Source organism: Strix uralensis, chromosome 6 (genome assembly GCF_047716275.1).
Source record: "Strix uralensis isolate ZFMK-TIS-50842 chromosome 6, bStrUra1, whole genome shotgun sequence".
Lineage (NCBI taxonomy): Eukaryota > Metazoa > Chordata > Aves > Strigiformes > Strigidae > Strix > Strix uralensis.
The window spans coordinates 33,072,326-33,089,468 of NC_133977.1; the positions used below are offsets into that span (position 1 = coordinate 33,072,326).

Sequence of the window (17,143 nt, forward strand, 5' to 3'; positions counted from 1 at the left end):
AAAGAAAGGGTCATTTCAAAAGGAAATCACCAAATGGGAGCTGTGCTTCAGACTGATTTTTTTCTATGCATACAACTAATATGCAGAGATAGGAAACCATTTAAAATATACAGCACTTTTCGGACAATCTTTTAAAACAATCTCTGATTAATTCTCACAACTCTAGAAAATGCTGTCATCTTTTTTTTTTTCTTATGCATTATTACTTCAACAGAGAAACCTGATACTGACTTCCCATTGTTTGCCCAAGGCAATAAGTGAGCTGCAGGTAGGGATGAGTTTAGAAGTTAAAACTTACCAATTCCCAGGTTTGTATTTAAGCAATCACAGCACATGTCTCTCTCAGTCAATTCATGTCCCTTTCTAACTGTTAACAGAGACCAAAGCAGGTGACATTTATACAGGATTACTTGACTCCAAGCAAGAATAATACTTGCAATTCTGTAGCTGGCCCAGACTACGTGTTCCCAGAGCTTTACAAATCCCAGTGACCAAAGCCTCACAGCATCTCTGTGAAGTACTGTGCTTTGTAAGGGGACTGAGTAATGAAGAATAGAGTGTTTACAGGACATGCTCATATTCACACAGAAAGCCTGTAACAGGACTTGATGCTAGCCAGGGATGCCAGGTTGTTCCCAGATGTTTCAGGAATGCTCCAAGTCTTCAACCTATGTTCATCTCAAGAGCCCATTCTGCCCTTCCTTCAGTTCAGTATTCAGCCAGAAATATTCTCCATAAGAGGCACAGAAAAGATGTAAGAAGACCCTGTCCAGTGATCTTGAACAACCTCCTCAAGGCTAGAGATCCACACACAGAAATTTTGTAGGGTAAAGGGACCAGTCACAAAAGACTCTATTGTCTTGGTTCTCTAAACAAATTTTTGGGCTGTATGCAGTGTAACGTGCATACCATTTAACCTTTTAACATTGTTAGTTGTAGGTGCCAATAAACTCAATAAGGAAACATTTGAAATCAGTCTCACCTAACTGTAAAATCAATGCTACCTGTCAGAGCACAGTAAAATGCTAAGGCTCCAGCAGTACTGTATGATTTCAATGCCTAACTACACAAAAACACACACAATGCTCTCTAGGATACTGCAGTCCTGCTAAAACAATTTTCATCAAATGCCTCAAAGAGCTAAAGAGATTGTTATCTGAAAACAAAGAGAAAGCATTTAAACCACAAGGCGCTTGGATTTCAGATGGATTCCCACTGCTATTTGTGTTACAGAGACAGGCAGAGGTTCCACATGAGTGGCACGGCACAAGTTGCTATCCATGGAGAAACTTCTCATCCCAAAGAACTTTTGATCTCAATGAACAAAACAGATTACACATACTCTCGTACTCCTTCACAATGGAAAGCTGAGGCAGAGAGCGCTCATCAGACATCCTCCTGGAGTTGGTTTAAACTTCCTGTCCCTGCACCCTCTGACCTCTGCGTGCGTTAGAACTTCCTGCAAAAGGAAATTATTGCCCAATAATCCAGGATGTAAATCTAAATTGCAACAGGTATTTCCTGCTAACTCCCCGAGTTAATATTACGGTATTACACAGCCAGAACATCTTCCTGGGGTTAAGAGGATTACATTAAACCACATAAAGGCACACTTTAGTTATCATTCCACCACAGACAGGAGATGCAGCCACTGCACAGGTAGGCATACCTGTGCTAGCTGACAAGGCACAGGCCATATCAGCACAACCAACATCCTAGGTACTTACTTGGGCACTTGATGCCTTTGCTTTTAAAATAAAGCCGTCAGAGCCATGAAGGAACAGCCTTTGAGCTTTCAGAGCTGAAGTGTGTAGAGAAATAAAACTCTAAACCTGTTAGCTGCTAAAGATGTTTTTGTTTAAGTGACATATTTGTTCCTTTACAGTCCATTGTCTGACCAGGTTCAGCTACATCTAATAGTACCAGTGAGGAAAAAAAGAAAACAGAAACTGTACGAGGGGATTTTTGTAAGTCAGTATGTGTATGAGTGGGGATGGTTCTATGAATTTAACCCATCCAAAGACAAGCAAGTGCAAAGAGCTGTCCCCATTAACGTGGTATCTCACATCATCCAGTTGCCTCTCTCATCTCTGATGCTCCAGAGTCTTCTCCAAACCCTACCTCTGTTGCCCACAATCCTGAAGCAAAGCCAGGAGGAAGCGCAGCACATGTGGCATGCTGCACTCTAACAGCAGAAAGGATGTTTTGGCTGCTGACTCCACAGTGAACCCTTTATTTTCATTAAGGATATGTCCAAACAGTATTTCACTGGCAGACACGGTCTTCTGCTCAGACTCAAGACAGCCATTTACAAGCTTTGTTCACCTGCGTCCTTAATTGGGGCTCTCATTTGGCTATGTCCTCTTACCTCTCTTTCCCACATAAGAAACTCCAGCTCAGGAGAGGAAGTACTTTAAACTCCAGCTAATTAACTCAGCAGGAGAAAGTCAGAGCTCAAAATCTACCCTTCCCTATCAGAAACTCCTTACCTTGCAGCTAGGAAACATGAAGCTGCTGACAACTCTTAAAACACTCCTCCCACAGGAAATTTATTTCTCCCATAATTTCTGGGGAATTACTGCTATACAGTCTCAACATAAAAAATCCTGGGAAGCAGTAACACCCACAGATACACACACCTTCCCACAGGCAAGTGCAGAAACACTAAGGACATGCACATGGCTTTGCTATCGTACTTGTTCAGATGGAGCTTCCAAGGTCCTAGATGAGTTGTGCAATGAAGACAAAGATATGCACCTGTGACTAAATTGTTCTGCTCTGGCACAGCAAGGCCAGGCAGCAGGACACCTGCACTCCTCTCTCAGCTCTGCCACTGACTGCACACCCCAGCCGTAAGCCACTAAACACCAGCAGCCAAATCTGAAAATGAGGTGCCTTGCTGGAGAGGCATGGCTCCAAGATCCCCAGTGTCTCTAACTCTCCATGACTTCCATCAGCTTTGAGCTTTTGGGACCCCTGAGACCAGAAATGCACAACCAGACATCCAGAAATGGAGGCTGTACCTCATTAGCCTGTATGAAAAGCCGTGTCCTCTGCTGTTCCACACAAGTGGCTCACCGCCATATACATCTCAGTACAGCTATGCCTATTAATACAACACGGGGATGTTGCGTATGGGCCCTAATATCTCTCTGTTTCACTTTATCCTCCTCTAAAATGAAAATAAATAATACCCACACAGCATGGCAAAGCACTTTGTAATCCCCAAATGAAGGGTTCCGTAGGTGTGAAGTATTCATAAGTTGTATTTATTTTCAAAATGCAAAAAAGCTTGCTGCTGTGTTCCCTGGCTGTATTTAGCAGACCTCTCTGCTGTGCAGATCTGAAGCAGACATCAGGGAAAGGAATGCTGTGATAATCAACTCCTAATCCCGCAATCTATTTGTTCTACTAATTAAAGGAATATTTACTCAGGAAGCAGGTTTACACTAGATGAATAGTTTCTAAGAACAAAATGATTTAATTATGTGTAGATGCAAGAAGAATACTACATATTAAGTAGATTAATTTATGCTCACTAAAAATACAGGCAAAATTGGTGCTTGGCTATTAATTTTCTCTGTTGGATAAAAGAAAGGGTAAGAGAGGGTTCACAGAGTTGTCTGCTGGAGAAACTTATTTTAAAGTGATCTGAATTTTTTTCAGAAAGAAATAGAATAAGTCCTTTACATAAGATAATTTCATTTACTCACAGTATTTTATAAATAAATTGTATTCTAGACTAAAAGAATAAATTTTATAGAATTAAGTATCAGAGCAAAAAAGAGGTAAAGCATCTTCAGCAAGGAATAAAGCAGATTTTTAAATGATGACATGATGTGTGAGGATGAACAGGTTGAAGAAGTGCCACATAGCATAGTTACAGAGTCCTTACAGGGGTCAAGGCAGAGCAGGCCAGTGCTGAAGAGTATTTGATGGCACATGAACTTGCAGTGTACGTGTCCCCACCATTCCCATGTTCTGTAGAGACCACCAGCCAGGTGTGGCTATAGGAAAGCAAGCAAGAGGCAACCTACAACATGAGTTGTGTCGAACAGTCTCTCTGTCAACAGCTGTTTTCTTTAATAAACAAGACAGACTCCCAGCCTCCAGAAGGTGACAAACACTTAAGCAGAAGAGTAAAGAGAAGGTCTTGGTGGGGCTTCAAACAGCAAGATGGCAACTTTGAACTGAATGAGTGTATTGCTTTAGTTACTGAAAGAGCTGATAGAGAAAAGCAACACAATATTTTGGTATCAAACTAATTTGTCAGAATTGTTCATTTGATGACACTGTGGATAAAAAAAAAAATCTGTTCTTTAACAGTTACCATAAGTATTCATAAGGTATCCATCAACAGCATTTGGCCTTGCTTTATAAGAAAAAATGATTACCCAGAAAGGGCAGGGACTGCTTCAAGGCCCTTCTGCTTTAACAGAAAGAATTCATCATATTTCTGCTGTCAAACAAGAAAAAGCGACTGTGACTGCAGGACTCTCATTCACTGCCTCCCTCTGCAAGCTTAGACAAGTGACTCAACTTCTCTTTGCCTCAGCTTCTTCCCTGGTAAAAAGGAAATTTGTTCACTTAGGAATCATAAAGGACAACGCAATGGGTTTGATATATTACAGCTGGATAAGGCACAAAATAACATGACAACTTTTTTGTAAATTCTTCTTCCTGTCCTCTACATGTGCTACTAAATATAGCAGAGCAAGACAGTTCTAGTTGATTCTTGTCTTTCTTCTTACTGCTGCCTTTCATTTTCTGCACAAGCTTCCTCCCTTTTCAATATCCTTGAAAACCAAGAAGAATTTACTGGCATCCCACCACACTTCTATGTGCTGTTATCACCTGGTTTCATACCAACCAGAAAGTTAGCTTTTCCTGTTTGCTTCTGCGTTTGCAAGTATGTAGAAGACTTCAATTGTCAAAGAAACAGACTTTAGCTTACAAGTAAAGTTTTTAGGAGGCTTGCTAAAATGGAATATAACTAGGTGAAAATTCAGAGATTAATGTATTTTAAGCACAACTCCAGTTCCTACCAAGATTTAACTGCTGCTGAGTTCAGCTGAGCCTCTGTTCAGCTGAATGGTGGAGGTACAGTTAATGCTGTCTGAGGTCAGGGAATGGACTAGATGATGCATCAAGATCCATTCTGTGAAAGTCTGGCCACTGATATATTAACTTAGTGTCTGACTGTTTATCAGATGCAGCTCAATATTTCATTACAATGTTTAAATCTCAGCCTTTAAAAAAATACAAACCAGAAATTTAGAAGGATATGGGAGAAAGGAAACACAACCTTTGAAACCCTCTGTGAAACAAAGGGGCCAGCAAAATACAAAGAGCTCTGTGGCATTTTGGAAATTAATAGCAGCCCGTTTTTATCAAATAAATGCTGTTGTAGCTGAAACAACACAGATTGCAGACACATTCGTAGCTTTCTGTCTTACAGAGAAGCCAAAGTTTTCAGGGAAAGATCTTCCTACATCAATCTGCTTTGAAGTGCTTCCTACAATCATGATAATCTGTTCCAGAAACTGGTCATAATAGAAAACACCATTTCAAAGCAGTCTACAAAGCACATTTCTAAAAATGCTTTCAGTTACACCTCAATTGAAAATATGCCACTGAGCCACTTACTTTTTTCATCGAGGAGGGTTGCCTGTGATAAGCACGCATTTTTCCTGATCTCCTGCCTTTTAATCATGTCTATCAAGTCATTGTAACTGACAGACATGTTAGCTCTGCTATTCAAAACAAATAAGAGATGCCTAAATTACACTGCTGCATTTTAAAGAGGTACTGTCATGTTGTAAACCTGGGGCCAACTCATGCAGCCCTGACTACTCAGGTAGTATGCCAATTTCAAAAGCAAATAGGCCTTGGATAAGAACTGCAAGACGTGAACTTTTTGGGTTTTTTAAATGAAAAATCCAATTTTAACTTACTTAAATGGAACTTTTGCTACTGATGTCCTTTGGTGCAGGATCAGGCCCTTATCTCTTCTACATATATCTTAGACCATTAGAACTGCAGTTCTTTATTCTTTATACTATTAATTTAAACCCTGATTCTACCAGGTAGAAATCTGCCATATAAATAATCCCACAGGCTCAGGCCCTTGTGATAACTTCAGTGAAGCACTTCAGTAGTTCATTTGGTCTATTTGTGGAGAAAAGTCTTACCCAACCCAAGTAAAAACTTTCAAGGTTTTTTTATTCCTTAGTTGAATCAGCTTGGGAAAAGGAAGAAACAGCAAGCCTCATTATTTTACTTCTGTTTCTAATCAGTTACTTCTGCATCTCATGCTCAAACATTTTGAAAGCTTAAAATTCAACAGAAATAGAGATCATCTTAGTTTGGGTTTTGTTTTAATTAAAACTGGAAATGCTTCTCTTGGTGCTGGGTTTTGCAACAGCATAATCTTGCAGACCTAATTTTGGAGAGTGCCTCTTGACCAATACCATCCCTATGCAATCCTTTCCCATAGGTACAAACTTTTCTTTGAGTTTTTGGGCTCATACTACTAGTCCTCAGTCAAGCACAACTGCAGCTCTTCAGTGAGGCTGCACTAGTGTATCTGTGAGTAGAATTGGGCTCTTGCACTTTTCATGGATGTCGAAGTCCTTTGAGAGCTTTGTAAATGGATAGCAGAGTAGGCTGCCAGAAAACAAAGAGTTTTCATTAAATGATAACATCTTTCCAAACTAAAAACAGAAATTATACTACTTATGGGAAGGTTCTAGTCCTCTCATACCACAAGTATCACAGTTAAGGTTAGTGCAGGCCAACCGTACACTAGTATAACTTTCGGAAATAGTTTAAGAGTGTTTGCCTTCTGTTAGTAATCAAGAACTCAGGCCAGTAAATTCTCATCCACATGTCATTTCACGGAAACAAGTAACACTTCATGCATTTGTACAGATTGCAAAAGTGAGCTTCATTCTGCAGGCTCAGATCTTTTACTTGCAAGAATGGAATGGCTTCCTCACCAGAAATTCAACCTGAACTCTGCCCTCAGTTAGTTTAAAGTGTCTCTTTTCTCTTTGCCTACATCGCAGTGCTTCTGAGTGAAAGCGAGTCTGGTTATGCCCAGGCAAAGTGCAGACAGATGTTTTGACATTTCACTGCAGAGAGCTCCTCTGACACAATGCTGCTCTGATTTACAAGCAGTGCTGCTGCTGCAGTCCCTACCCACCTCCCAGCCATCCTCCTCTGGCAGTAAAAACCTGCTGTTGCCTTTTACCACAACAGCTACTCCAGTTCTTCAGCAGGCATGTATCACACCAGGCTCCTCATGCCAAGAGCTTCCTATACCACTATCCCTATTTTCTGCCTTCCAACTTTCTAGTCCTTATCTGCTAACTATCTATATGCTGAGTTCTGCTATGAAATCTCTGCTGTTGCAGTTCTCCCAAACCTTTGCAGCTGTCAGTGAAACTTCTTTGGCCAGTAGCATCCTTAGAAAGCGTTCAGAGAAGAGCCATCAGGCAATAAGGACTGAAAAAACACAGAATAATCCAGTATCATACTGAAATATCCCAGAGAAATTAAGACATTACTTGATTGCAGTTTACAATTACTTCCACAGCAAGAAAATGTGATGCTCTGCTCTCCAGATGAGAGCGTAACAGGACGAAGAACCTAGCAATGAGAAACTAAGAGGCAACATAATTGCAAGGGTTCCTGAATTTTAAACACTTAACGAAGAATTGCAGGATGTTCTCTTCCTTCACAAATATTTAAATTGAAATTGGATGCTTGTTTAGAATAGTTGACCAGCTTGAACATGAATCAGCTCAGGGAAGTTCTGTGCCTTCAGGAAAGACAGATAAAATGACTGCAAGCACCCTTCTGGAGTTACCATCCATCACTGTGGGAGAAGGGACTAGATGGGGAAGAATTCCAGGAATCAAAGGTAAAATGTAAACTAAAGGGTGAAATGCTGAAAACCCAGTTCACATGTGTTCTCTCACAAGTCAGTGTTTTTCATCTGAGTAGAGACCAAGTGACCGTAGAAAAGACTGCTTCCCTAGAGTATATCAACTGCAAATCTGCCAATGAATTTTCAATGAAAAATTAAATTTAGGTTTGTCAGCCTTGATACACTTTGTCTTTATAAAACTAGGAATGAAATATAACATTGGGAGTAATCTTATCCTGTTGTCTTAACTAATTTAGCATTTTGCATGCCTTAGCTTATGAACTTTACAAAGAGATTCTTGGCAAAGAAGGATGGCATTGTAACTTCAGCCTTCTTAAAATTAACTCACACCAGCTATTCTCAGTAGTACCATCATTATATGCGAAACTGTGCTCAAATGAAGAATCAATAAATAAATATGAAGAAGAAATTTAGGGAAAAAACGAAGTGCTATTAGCATTCCAGGAGTATAATAAACTCATAACTCTCTGAGGCAAAGCAGTGAAGCCCAGATTTGCAAAGCAACGACAGACAAGGAGGTGTGCAAAGCTCATTTCAAATATAAGTTGGTTTAATATTTCAAACACCCATTAGAGGGAACACATAGCATTAGCAATATCATGGTTTGTATTCCTGATGTATGGTCCTTGACAAATACAGAAGGTATCTAGTAAACTACTCTCTCAGGAACAATTTCTGTTGGAATGTTAAATTTTAAAGATGTTCATCACTTGCTTTTGTTTTAATTTAGTCTATATAGATCCATGTCCGGTGTGCATATAAAAATATAAAATATAGGAATGATCCCTAGCTCATCTTCAACATGTTGGGACCAATTGTGCATATGTGATCAGGGTACTTTTTCTCAAACTGTAGTCACATAACTTGAATGGAACTGCTTAGGTGAATAAAGGATTTGCACAGCCAAGTTACCTACTGGCAATGTTTAGCAAGGAGATAAACGCAGAGACTTGTAAGGCACAAGTCTAGGGCTCTGATGTAGGAAAGCAATGAGATTAAATATTTCGTTCATAGGATTTAACTACATATTTAGATTAACTATGTAAATAAGTGTTTTCAGGGGTTGTAACCTTGCCTCTGCCACTAATGCACTCTATGACATTGAGCAAGTCACATAAAACCAGACTTTTCACAAGTCTCAAAGTCTAATTTGTACTGATTTCAGTCACTGGCAATCCTACTTGGTGCCTATCTGCATCGTTTCATTTCTCACTATCTTTAACAGGTGAGCACAAAATTCTCTAGGCCATAGTCCTTTCATGCCTCAGTTTCTCTCCCTGATGATTATTACTTCTGACTGCTGAGGATGGTTTTCAAAACCGAAATAAGGGTAAGTTGTAATATTATATCACTCGATTATCCTCACAAAGAAGGAACTGTGGAATTCTTCATAATTTGAATTATGTGTTACAGCCTTCATCAGTATTGAAACAGCACATAGTTGCAGCGCGCAGTCCTATGTTGCTCATGTTGAATAAAGTACGTATCTTTATCCTACCACAAGCCACTAATGATATTCTTTCCCCTGTTGTCTTTTAAGTAGGTGGTTACCAGCTGCAATTACAACTAATAGCTAAGCTCTCTTAGACTGGAGGAGCACCTTGGACACAGGCAGAAACTGAATCTCATCTTTGTATTTTCAGTGAAAATGCCCTTCACATGTGGAGTGGACCCCAAAAAGGTCAGAGAGTGAAATATTAAGTGATTTATAAATATAGGCTGATTGCTCAGTCCAAACCATGTGTTTGAAAATCTCCTGGCACACAATCATCTTCAATCAGGAAGAGAGAACAGAGAAAGGAACGTGAGACAGGGTGGGGGCATCTGTAATCGCTCTAACAAACTTCTGAGACCTAGCCAATTTCTTCTTCCCTGCATTATATATACAGGCTCCAAAAAGCATCTCTTTCCACATTCTTGAATTTTCTATATTATCCTGTCAAACTGGGTTATCCAGAGTGAACTTCCTACCCTTTCCTTTCCTGTCTTATTTTTTTTTCTCTAATCTTTGATTTATTGTAAATCAGCATCATAGGAGATAAATAAGCAACCTTTAGCTGAAACAGCAGCTAAACAACTTCCACGTGGCCAGGCAACACAGCAAAGCAATTAAACCTGCCCAACAGGCCATCTGTAGTCAGCATCCTCTTACCTTAAGAGGCTGGCCCCAAAGTGTTCCCAGATTTAGTTCTTATTCCTACCTCTGAGTTGCACAGATGGTCCCAGCACCCACTCAAAACCTCTTTGAAGTTACTATGAATCTACACAGCCAGGTAAGCTCGTTGGCCCCAATTCTGTTGCAAGAATAAGGATGTGGCCAAGGTCTCATTGGAGTATGTTTCCTAGCCCTCAGGAAGACAGGCAGGATCTTCTCTTTTCTCACATAACTAGTCATAACTGTCACAGCCGTTATTGTTTGGAAACACCAGTTTGATCTCTGAGTCAAGACACTTTCATACCACGTAAGAAATTTTCATTCTGTTATCCTTTCAAATAAAGTTAAAGCTATTTTTTCATTTTTAGTCTACATCAGTAGCCTGCACAAGGCTTGCACTTGAAATGAAAAATCCTACTTTTAAAATGACAAACACTGAACACAGGACATTCGTTACCACTAAAAAAAACCCTCTCTGTCTATGGAGGAGCATAATTCATTCACTGATACACACACCCACATTTTCTCCAGGGAGTTTCACAAATTCACATGCACTCCCAGCACTAAATTTTGCATTTCAGTCTAGGCATTAGCTATAAAAGATGTGTAAAATCTTATGTAGTCAGACAGAAGCTGTTCCCTATTGGCTACATAATAAGCATCTTAGGTGGCTCCAGGGTATAAAATTATTCCAAAAGGGGTGTGGAAAAAATTACACTGCATAAATTGATTCCAGATCCACCTGTTCCAGGTGCCAGGAAATATATTTGTTAAAGCCGTCTGCATGTCTTAAAAGCTAACAGTTTTTGAAGACTATGCACAAGCAATCTGCAAAATATACAGACTTCAGAAGCCACAAACCCTTAAACTGCAAATGCCTTGTAGGTGCCTATGTAGGACTTAGCCTGGCTGTTCTGCAGGACTGCAGACAGCATCACTGCTTAACATCTGGGCATATCCAGCATCAAGGTATGTCCTCCATAGCACGGAGGGTTCAAGGCTACTGGAGGATCCGTTTGGCATCACCAGACCCTCACATGCTATTCCCAGTTACGGAGGCTGCCTCATGGGTTTGAAGTTATGATTAAGCTTTTGAGTGCAGCACAATATTTGGCAGAGACAAAACCGATGACTATGGTTCTTCTCTGCAGGTTGCTACATCCCAGCTGGTCACGTGTTGCTGCACAATGGATAAAGTCAAACCTTTGAAACTGGCACTCTGCAATTTATTTGGCTTCCAGCAACAGCCTAATAGGGAGTACGTTATATGTTGAGACTAGCAAGCCCACAAGCATTTAGCCTGCTCAACAAAGCAGGTGACCCACAGAGGTCAGACACTGCTACGGTTTGTGTTTATCAGGGTCTGATCATGTAGGGTGCTGTTTCCCGGAGACGCATTAACAAGAATGAAGAACATGTAGCACCTTGTAAGATCAAGCTCCTTCACAGCAGCTTCTAGGAAGAAAACATCCTGTGCTCTCTCCACAAATGACCCCTTACTGAAAAACAATGAAATTATATAGATGATTTATAAACTCCCAAGGTGTTCACCGTTGATTTGCGGATTAAGACTAGTAATCGGCATGTTTACTTATTATCTCATTTAAAGCCCACTAAAAAGTAAATAAAGACACACCAGTCCTTAACCAGGACAGCGCTTTGGTATATCCTTAATTATAAGCACATGAATAGCCCTGTCACCAATTCAGAGTCATACTCTGTAACTTGGTAACATCCTTCACATGCAAATCACCTCCCAGACTTATTACATTCCAAAACAAAACAAACCCGTTTGGTTTGTAGATACATATTTGATAACAGTAATACTTCTAGAGTATCACTACTCATACACACATCAGAAAATCACTTTGAGTGATTTTGTGTGGGCCTTACAAATTTGTGCTTTATGTGAGTGCTGAAGCCGAAGTAACTTTGGGAGTCGTAGCGCTGTAGTCAAGGAGACCTTGCATACCAAAAGTCACAGTTGTGCTGTCAGAGCTCTGCTGCACTTTGCTCACATGATTTGAGCCTGGGGTAAGAAATTCGCTGCTGTCATGCAGTATTTTTCTGGACAACAATGAGAACAGAGGTGAAATAAATACTGAGGCTAACTGTGCTTGAAGAATAATCTCTAGCAAGCAAGGCACTGTTCACACAAGTTGTAGGCTCAAATACCTGTTGAAGTCTTGTATCTCGTATTCAGACAGCTCCCACCAAAACTCATGAAAATTGCCACCATGGACAGAGATGGGATGAGTCATGGTACTGGGCATGCTGAAGGACGCAGCAGCCCACAGTGTAAAAGGAAGAGAAACAAACCCTACAGTAAGACTAGCTGACACACTCCCTTCAGTGAATTGTTTTTTTCCCCCTTAAAAAGAAAAAAAAGCAACAGAACGATAACAAAGAGCTGTTGACTTGATCCTCAAAGTCAACAACGCTCATATTCGGACACAGCCCGTTTCAAGGCATAGCAGGGATAGCACTGTTAACACTTCATGGTTTGTCTCTTGCACTAAATCACTAGGATTCAACCTAAAATAGTGACAGTTCACCTTCACAGTATTCAGTCTGTAAAAGATAAGACCACCACTTAAGACTGACTTTGCAATCTCATCATGACTTGATACTATGTATCTGCTGCACAACCAACACCAATGAATTTCACCCCTAGAGAACAGTTCTGAATTGCCTCATCACTATCTGTAGAGGATTAAATTTCCCTTTTTCAGTTTTACACCAGAAATTATCTAGTTGGGCATGATCTGAAGCGAGGCAAATCCAGTCGCAGACTTCACACTGGACTGCACCTAAACTCTTGGCACTGCCCCAGCAGTGGAACATCTTCACATTACTGTGACAGACTCCTTATTCTTCACCGCTTCCCAGCTCTCTTGAGGCTGGTCCACACTTGCTGCTGCAGCTCGTGCCATCAAGGCAGTGAGCAACACTTAGGAGACCTGACAAAGCTGGAGTCCAGTGCATGGCTTTCTGATGACAGACCCTCAGTAAAATTACCAATGACTCTCAGTAAAAAATGAACTGAGAAATACTAATCTAATGATTCCAGGCATATAGATAAATAAAAGGTGAAAAGGCTTTTAAATGTATTCTAAAACCAATATTTTATAAGATGGATCAATATATTTCTCTAGGCTGGAAACAAATGAGTTCTCAAAGAAAGTTAAATTTAGAGAAGAAAATGTTTGGTTTTCTTACTACAGAAAACAGTGATGACAATTCCTTGGAGGGCATTTATATGAACAGCAATCCAAAGCTAGGGCTTCATCATGCTCTTCCTAAAATCAGTGGAGTAAGAACAGGTTAAGGTTACTGCATGATAAGTACAGTCAGTACTTAACATGAACACAAGTAGCTTTCCAATCATACAGCATTGTCCTTAATTTCCAAGCTTTCACTGGTCAAACCGGCATACGGAAGTGATGCAGCCACGAAGTAAAACAATGACAGAGACTGCATCTTTTACGCAGTCAATTAATCTCCCTGATGTCTTTACAAGGAATCACCTGAATAAGGGCTACCGGCTAACACCCCAAATTCCCAGATCCCAGTAGACAGAGCACACATCAGTACTCAAGGCAGACAGGCAGCCGCGCAGCGGATTGCTTTGTGGTATTGTTTGATACTGCCCCCTTTTGCCAAACAGCAAGGCAACAGCCTAGACTTCACACAGAAACTTTACATGTCATCTATTTGTTTTCAGGAAAACACATTCATGCAGATGGTCTTATTTAACCCTAGCATGACTGCTCACATGATTATTAATCCTGACTAAAATAGAAATCCACTGTCAAGCCATGTTTAATATCACAGAGTGAGATTGTTCTCCAGAAACATTTCCTCTAACAAGGATCCATCCTGTCTCAGCCCAAGTCAAGCAGGACTTTAAACTGACTACAAGGTAAGAAGCAAAGACAGTAAAGTCTGGAGGTATGTTCCCCCAAGTCAGCTGTCTGCCTGGAGAATAAAGGATGATCATATTGGATGACCAAAGCCATTTTGTTTGGGCACTTTTTTCATCTTGTCGCAAAGCAACTAAATCCCATGGCACCACCTGTATGGAGTTTCTGTCAGGCTACACGTTTTCCTACTGAACCCACCCCCGTGTCATCTCTTCAAGTCTGTATGAACTGATGGGGGCCACCTTGTTAAAAGTCATTCCCCACACAGACCCTCATCTCCTACATCTCTGTTCAAGCCTTTTGTCTTCTGGGGTTGTGCTTTTTCACTCGTTGAAGTTTGCACATTTTCTCCTCCCTGGTTGCTCCAGCTCTTTGCGGGAAGGGAGGGAGGTCACAGGGGGGCAGCCACTGCCAATTCCATCAGCCTAGCGGGTTGGGGGAATGAACAAAGCAAATATCTATATTCTGAATGGCGGAATCTCCCCCCCCCCCCCCCCCCCAAAGTGACTTCAGGATTAACATGTCCCTGACAGGGAGGACAAAAACTTAACCTCTCTGAGGAAAGAAGGCAAGATAGAGAGAAAAAAAGGAGAAATTGCCTCCACTTCACTGAAAAGGCAGGAGGCATAACAAAATGCAGAGAACCCCTACTATAGCCTGCCTAGTGCAGAGTCTACTTATCATCCAATCCAATCTGAATAGAAAAGTTTTAGTCCAAGAGGGAGAAAAAATGAAAAAAGATATGGATTATTCAAGTGACTGTTTAAAAATGAAATGTCTATTAAAAAATCTGGTTAAATATCAGTAGGATTTTTCTTTTTCCCATTGCCACCTTCTCTGCAGTTTATGACCAGTTTTCTCCCTTGGGTGCTTACAAATCACACATATAATCAAAGAAAGCACTTTTCTGTATGAGTAGCTTGTTACAGCTACTCTCACTCCTCCTCCTTGCCTTCATTCACCCAGGATCTCTACTGATCTCAAACAGCAGTAAGAATCAAAGCCCATTATAACTTTTAGATTAGTTGGTTTCTATTTTGTTCGCAGTGCAGTCGCCTTGGGGTCTCAGCCTACCACTGAACCCATCCAGAGGCAAAGAGAGCTAACCTCTTGCCGCTCAGACTATAATTTAGGAAAAGAAGTATTTTCTGTAATGAGAGGGAGCACTTGCACAACAAAAAATTAAACTTTACTATGATCCCAAACCAATATATCTATACATAAATAGTTCAAAGGGAAAAAAAAAAAAAAAGAAAAAAATTTAAACCCAACCAAAAATAAAAACAAAACAAACAAAAAAACCGGGACCTGACATCTACCATGTTTGGAGACCTTTTTTAAGGACAGGAAATTATCTAAGAGTCTAAACTGAGCCAACAGAGGACAGTGAACCTTTAGGACCTAGCTACTCCTCTATACTTAGGCTCCACCTAAAAGCCCATGAACAGACAGGTTCAGTACAGACTTGGCAAGCACACCTTTTGTTTGTTTCCTCTGAGGCGTAACAGTAAGTGTGCTCCTGGGAAGCACCGACGAACAGAGGGTAGTGCTAGAAAATACAGAGCTCCAACTTTTGGTGTGGGTGTTGGAACTGGATCGACAAAGGTTGTTTCTGGGAATCCTCCCCCTGCCCCATAAGTTTCTAACAATACTGGGAGCTAAGGAGCTGCACAAGGCTCTCTGCTTCCCTCTCCCTCTCCCCTTCGCTTTTGATCTCCATCAGGACGTGAGCTGAAATCTAATGGGCCACCCCTACCACAAAGACAAATTACCATCTGAAAAAAAAAAAATCATTAATATCCCTCCGTGTAGGCTATCCGGCTTCCCACCACTGCACCCCCTTCCCTTTCGTCACAGCCCCGCTCAGCGGGTTTAGGGAGAGCTGGGAAGGAGAGAGGTGGGGGAGAAAGAGCAAAGAAACCACCTCCACTGCCACCTCCTACCTAGCGTCCTCTCCAGCGCTGCCGGACTGCAAAAACAGCGACAAGAAAAAGCCCCTTTCGCTCCGCAGCCCGCGGGGAGCAGGAGGACGGCGCACGGAGCGCCGGGCACAAACACCCCCCCCGCGCCCCGCAGGCTGCCCCCGGCCCCTTCATCACCCCGCGGCAGTGCTCCGCGCCGGCCGCCGCAGGGCCGCGCAGCAGCCCGGGGCTCCCCATCTCCCCGGGGCTCCCCACTTCTCCGGGACCCCCATCCCAGCGCAGCCCGCTCGCCCCGGCCCCCCGCCAAGTTGGGAAGTTTGCGCGCCCCCTCCCCGCGGCCGGGCCCGCCGCCCGCCCGCCCCCCGGCCCGCCGCCGCGCCGCGCTTACGGGGTGGCCGCCGGGCTCACGGTGCGGGGCTCACCGGCACATCGCGCTCCGGCTGCCGCAGGAGCGGGGGCAGCGGCGGCGCGGCTCGGCTCGGCGCTCGGAGGGGAGCGGAGCGGAGCGGCGGCTCTCGCCAGCCCCGCGCTCAGGGAGCGCCGCCTCGGGCCATGCGAGCGGCGGCGGGCAGCGTCCCCGCGGCGCGGCCGGAGTTGGGACCGAAGTCCTCCCCTGCGCTCCGCTGCCTCTTCCCGGCGGCTCCGATCAGCGCCGCTTCAACTCTTTCCATCGGAGACCGGGGGGAGGAGGGGGAGGAGGCGGAGGAGGAGGAGGTAGGGAAGGAGGAGGGAGCTAGGGGCTGGCAGCCCCAACTCGCACTGATGTCAACTAATGTATTCAAAGTTCAACGGGGCATTTCTTCGCAGGCGAACCGCCCTCGCCGCCCTCCCCCCGGGCCGGCGGGGGGTCCAGGGAAGCAGGGTGGCTCTCCGCTGCCGGGCCCCCGGCAGGGGGCGGGGGCTGGCCCGGGGGGGTTGGGGATAGGGGGCTGGCACACTTTTGGGACGGGCAGGTTCAAGTGCCACCGGCGTGGGGAGGGCTGAGGGTGGAGGAGAGGCACCAGATAAGAGCCAGCGGCGGAGCGCCGTTTGCATTTAAATCCCCCCCTTCCCTCCCCGCTGGAAGGCGCAGGGCCGGCAGCGGCCGGGGCTGGGATGGGACGGGAGCGGGGCGCGGGGGAGCCGCCGGGCTGGGGCTGGCAGTCGCGCCGCGGGCCCTCCGGCCGGGCTGAAGGGCTACGGGGCTGCAGTG

The 17,143-nt window shown here is 43.2% G+C and overlaps 1 protein-coding gene across 10 annotated transcripts in view; it reads right to left on the reverse strand.

The window, feature by feature from the left end:
- The window catches only part of SEMA5B (semaphorin 5B), a 291,544-nt gene extending 274,937 nt beyond the window's left edge, over positions 1–16,607 (reverse strand). For 8 of the 10 annotated variants that reach the window (XM_074873600.1, XM_074873596.1, XM_074873599.1 and 5 more), the window contains exon 1: positions 16,340–16,607. The gene's annotated coding sequence lies outside the window, so the exon portion shown is untranslated. The remainder of the gene's footprint in view (positions 1–16,339) is intronic. The other 2 variants (XM_074873592.1, XM_074873590.1) reach the window with 1 other exon arrangement.
- Between the last annotated feature and the right edge of the window lie 536 nt (positions 16,608–17,143).